This window comes from Vigna angularis, chromosome 6, assembly GCF_016808095.1.
Source record: "Vigna angularis cultivar LongXiaoDou No.4 chromosome 6, ASM1680809v1, whole genome shotgun sequence".
Taxonomy (NCBI): domain Eukaryota; kingdom Viridiplantae; phylum Streptophyta; class Magnoliopsida; order Fabales; family Fabaceae; genus Vigna; species Vigna angularis.
Window position 1 is genome coordinate 16,362,283 of NC_068975.1, and position 6,000 is coordinate 16,368,282.

The following is a 6,000-nucleotide window of genomic DNA, read 5'->3' on the forward strand; positions in this document are numbered from 1 at the left end:
GTGATTAACCCATGGTAGGCCGGGCAGGATCGAGCCGGGTTACCCGTTTTGAGAGCTCTTTTACACTGTTTACAAATACATTAATATGTAAAACTTATAATGTCCTTGACCAATTCAATACAAAAAAAATTAATATAATTCTTTAATTCTTTGTATAAAACAAATAAAACTCTTGTGAAATTTCTCATTTGTAAATCCCTCTTCTCATTAAACATTGCTCTGCATTTCTATTTGTGCTTCCGTATAACAAACGTTATACTATCATTACACAAGCACACACAAACAAAACTATAGATGAACTAGAGTTATTCAAAACAACAATGAACATACACAAATACGGTTTCCTCATCACACAAAACATACTCACATAAAACACCCATTGTAAAATACCACACAACATAAAATGTCATAACCACGTTGTTTGCATACTCACATAGCGTAATCATTACAATTATAACACTAGCCACTTTAACATACGAGTCAGAGTTCACGTGAATTGAAACCATCTATAAATACAACGAATTAATTCACCAATATGTAGTTACATTTATGTATTATTAATAATGATGTGAAAATGGGTTGTAATCCGCAAGCCAATCCAGTTCATCGCGAGTTTGAGTCAGATTGAGTTTGAAAAAAATGTAATTTTTTTATGCGGGCTAGTTTTCAACTCGGCTCATTTAGAACCCGACTCACTGGGTTAAACCCGTGGCGAGCTAGGTTGGCTCACCAACCCACCTAATTTAATTTAATTATTTATAATTTCGTGTTTCAATATTATTAGTTAGCATTTTTTCTATTTTATTGTAGATGGTGATAAATAAGAAGATGTTTCAAGAGAAAAATATTATAGATTTATCTATTCAAGACTCTAATATTATAAATGGACAAGTGATACATAAATTATCAATATTAAAAACTTATTTGTTCGTCTTTTGTACATTTTTTGGATTACTCTTGGATTGTATGATACTTTTTATTATTATTTTGAATTGTCTTTGGAGTTTAACATCATTTTAGTGTGACATTTATTTAGATTTGAATTAAAAAAATTGTAATTTTTTTATTTTTAAAAAACTTATAATTAAATGAGCCAATGACCCAACCTGCTTAACCCACCAACCCGTGGTGGATCGGGTCGGATTCGAATTTTTTCAGCTCGTTAATAAGTGAGTCGGGTTGGATTGACTCACTAAGTGACCAATCCATGGTGAGCCCGACCGAGTCGAGCCGGGTTATCCGTTTTGACAACTCTAATCTTTAGCGTCCTAATATAATATATTATTATTAAGTACGAATATTATATAACTAGTTAACACTCCATTATCTATTGTTATTATTATAATATTTGTATAAAAGAAATTATCCATTAATTATAAACGTTAATCACTCTTTGGTACTACAAAAAGTTGCCTTGGATTTAATGGTGGAGTGACCAACTAACACATATGTTTCCAGTGCATATAACTGTATAGGAATTACAAAATGTGCCAAGCACCTTAAAACATATCAGATATAACTAAACAGAGCACCTGGATGCATTCAAGTAGAGTTGTCAAAACGGATAACCTGACTCGATCTGGCTCAGCTCACTACAGGTTGGTCACTTAGTGAGTCAACCCAACCCGATCCACCATAGGTTGGTGGGTTAAACAGGTTGGCTCACTCGCTCATTTAGTTATAAGTTTTTTTAAAATAAAAAAAATACAAATTTTTTTAATTCAAATCTAGATAAATGTTACACTAAAATGATGTTAAACTCCAAAGATAATTCAAAAAGAAAAAAAAAGGTATCATGCAATCCAAACCTAATCCAAAAACATGTACAAAAGAGGAACAATTAAGTTTTTAATATTGATAATTTTTGAATCACTTATTCATTTATTATATTAGAGTCTTGAATAGATAAATCTATAATATTTTTCTCTTTTGAAACATCTTTTTCTTTATCACCATCTACAATATAATACAAAAATGCTAATTAATAATATTATAACACAAAATAATAAATAATTAAATTAAATTAGGTGAGTTAGTAAGCCAGATTGGTTCACCACGGGTTCAACCCGAGTTGAAAACTAGCCCGCATAAAAAAATTACATTTTTTTCAAACCAACTTGGCTCAAACCGGTGATGAGCCAGGTTAGCTCACGGGTTACAACCCATTTTGACAACACTACATTCATGTTACTACCAAGGCAGCATGCAAACAATGTTACAATATCCAATTACCCACCAAGTTAGACTTCTACATGTTTTATAAAAGAAATATATGTTCAGACTTAATGAATTAAGTTAGGTGACTCATAACTCTTTAAAACTCATTTTCTTATAATCTAAAATAGATTTAACCATTCTCAACTAATTCTCTTAGACCTAAAATATATGTTCTACTACTTTTAAACAAACCTACAAAGTAATTAGTATTTGAATAAAACCACTACTTAACTCCAAAACAGAACACCTCATGTTTTCCCATCATCCCTTTCAAAATCATTTCAAGTTCTTACAAAACCCAAATTACCAAACATTACAATATCCAAACCAAAAACACCTTTTATCATAATTAAACATGTGCATGATTTTACAACAACTCAAAATGAAGAAACAAGAACCTAAAACAAGAACACCCATTTCGCAAACAATCATCGCCGATCAAAACAAGAACAATATAGCTTTTCGTACCTTGGTCGTTCCTTCTTTACTGAATTCGTCTTCTCCCTATGCTTTGTCAAACTCGCTTCACTCTCCCACGCTCAACTCGCATCCTTACTCTCTCGGCCACTCTTAGATGCTAGAGCACTTGTTGTTTCGTGGTTTGCCCTTACCCCCTATGGATCCTTTTATAAGTTTTGCATATACGCTCACCATAGACACTCAAAAATCTAAAATTCTTAATTTTTATTTTTATTTTTTCTTAAATGATTCATGTTACATATTTTAATGAACAAAGTCTTTTTATTTTGTTAATTGTCTTATTGATTATTGAGATTTCCTTTTTTTTTGTACTTAGGTTAATATTAATCGCATTATACTTTTTTTCTATATAAATTTGAAACTTTTGAAGGAAGCTAATTGCCATGAATGACTATGTAGTGTGGGATCCCACCCTTTCTTGTGAATTTGTTTTTTTGTACTTTTTTTCTCACTTCTCTTTGCTTTTCACGAAACCGAGCCCTCTCTTACCACTTCTCTCTTCTCTCTCTTTTTTTACTCAATCACTCATCATCCTCTCTTTTCTTTGACCTTTCAACCCAAACCAACTTCCAATTCTTCTCCTTTGTCACGTAACTTTCCGTGTGCCCATCTCCACCTTCCACTTCCATTCTTCTCTTTTCATGTTCTTCTTCCCCCATGACACTGACTCCATTCATCTTCACTGTTTTCATCTATCCCATGTACCCAACTCACCAAAATATCACTTTCACTCTTTTCATTCTCATAACTCATTCTTTTCTCTTCCAACAATGGAAGAGAATTCTCAATACCCTCCTACCCACACTCTTGGTTAAAGAGTGTAGATAAGTGCTCCCAACAATATATAATTCTTGCAAGGTAATAAGAACCAAGATATACAAAACATACATGATTTTAAAGTGTACCCATGACACTTTTTCATACACAAACAACACCCCAATACATCCAACATGTATACCCATTACAACAACACCACTTTTTCATAAAATATAAACATGTATAATCCATTAAATACCCCATATAGTAGAAAAACGAAAATGAACATGTGAATACCCATTCTCCGTGTAACAACACATGAAACTTAAACCCAAAAGAAAAGTGCATGCATCAACATGTTAAATTTAATTCCAACACACAAGAAAGAAAGCATGCAACAACATTATAAGGTTACCTTCTACCCGTCATACACTATGTTATATCCCAAGTTAAACCCCTTACCTCAATTCCAAGCTAGCTTCCAAAGGCTCTTAGGTTTCTTTCCTCACTAGACAACAAGCTTCCACTCCTCTTGATCTCCTACAAGTGACGTCCAAAAACTCCAAGGCTAGGGTGGCTCTTCCTTTCTCTCACCAACTTGGTTGCTCTCCAAAAGTGCCTCTCCAACTCATGGTCCTCTCTCTTTTCCACTCTCCAAGTGTTTGTTTTTCAACCCTACTAACTTAAACTTACACACTTAAGTAGAAGCTACCTCTAAACCTCACCAACCCTTCACTAACCACTCAAGGTTACTCTTAAGGACACCCTACCCTACTAACTTTAGATTCTCATTCCTAACTCTTCATTATCCCAATAAAGCTTCACTTTAATATGACTAAAAGATAGTTTTTAAGTGTGCTTAAGTGCCTCTATAATATCCATTTATGTAGCTTACAATTTTCAATGCAATGGTTAACCTCCCCAAGGAGAAAGTGTGCCCAACACCCATGCAAAGTAGAAAATACACTACCCTAAAAACCTTTCACGTAACCAACATAAAGGCACCACCCTTTCCCTAACTTTTCTCTCTCCAACCATCCAAATTCACATCTAATAAAATAAAATAAAGCAAAGCAAAAGAACTAAGAAGGTAGGAATACTACCTCTGCAGTGTGTAAATACAACTCCAGAAATTCAATTTTTCTTTTTCCAAGGTAATAAAATATTAATACCCCACATACACTTTGTCATTCCTCATAAAAGTAAGAAAACTAAAAGAAATAAGGCTTTGGAAAGCCATTCACGTTGCTGCACACCAACTCTTCATGGCCAACCACATTTAATTCCCTCTTTCTTACCTCAACGTGGGACCCACATGCCAAGGTGGAAATTAAAAAGAGCTAGGAGCCCTTTTTGGTCTTAGGAGGGCTTGAACTTGAGACCAAGCACACACACCCTCCCATGCACACTCACATAATAGCGCAAACAATTATACTTAAACACTCTTTCAAACTTTTTCGAAAATTAATATAAAACCAATATTAATTTAATTTTCTTCCCTTCCTTAAATATTTCTCAACATTGATTCTCATCACAATTTATTATTTAATACCACAAAATAAAATACTTAAGGTAAGAAATCATTTTATTTATACGGGTCTTACATTCTCCCCTACTCCAAAAATTTTCGTCCTCGAAAATTAAGGCTACTGTGCGAATACATGTGTGTATTTTTTTCTCATAAACTCTTCAAGCTCCCAAGTCATCTCTTGGGTTTCCTTGTTCCATAACACCTTCACCGTGCGAATTTCTTTTCCCTTCAGAATTTTCGTCTGCACCTCCAATACTCTGATTGGCCCAACTTTGATTGTAAGATCTTCATGAACTCTGATTGGCCCAACTCTGATTGACACATGTTTAGGATTTGGAATGTATTTCCTCAGTTGAGACACGTGAAACACGTTATGCAGATTTGCCAACTGCGGCGGTAACGCTATCTCATACGCTACTGGTCCAATCCGCCTATGAATCTCATAAGGACCAAGAAACTTAGGAGACAACTTCCTTGCCTTGATAGCCCTACCCACACCTGCCATCGGTGTCACGCGCAGGAACACATGATCACCTTCATTGAACTCAAGCGGCCTTCTTCTCCGATCAGCGTATGACTTTTGCCTACTCTGTGTTGCTCTCATTCTTTCTTGAATCAACTTCACCTTTTCAGTGGTTTGTTGCAACAACTCAGGACCTACTGATATTGCTTCCCCATCTTGAAACCAACAAAGAGAAGTTCGACATCTTCGCCCATACAAAGCTTTGAAAGGCGCCATCCCAATGCTAGAATGATAGCTGTTGTTATATGTGAACTCCACTAACGGTAAGATCTCACTCCAACCTCCAAGATGGTCCAAAACACAAGCCCTCAACAAGTCCTCTAATGACTGAATAGTTCTTATAGTCTGTCCATCTTTTTGAGGGTGATATGCTGAACTCATCCTCAACCGCGAACCCAAAGCATCCTGCAACTGTTGCCAGAACCTTGAGGTAAACCTTGGATCCCGATCCGATACAATGTTATCTGGTATACCATGCAATCTTACAATTTCT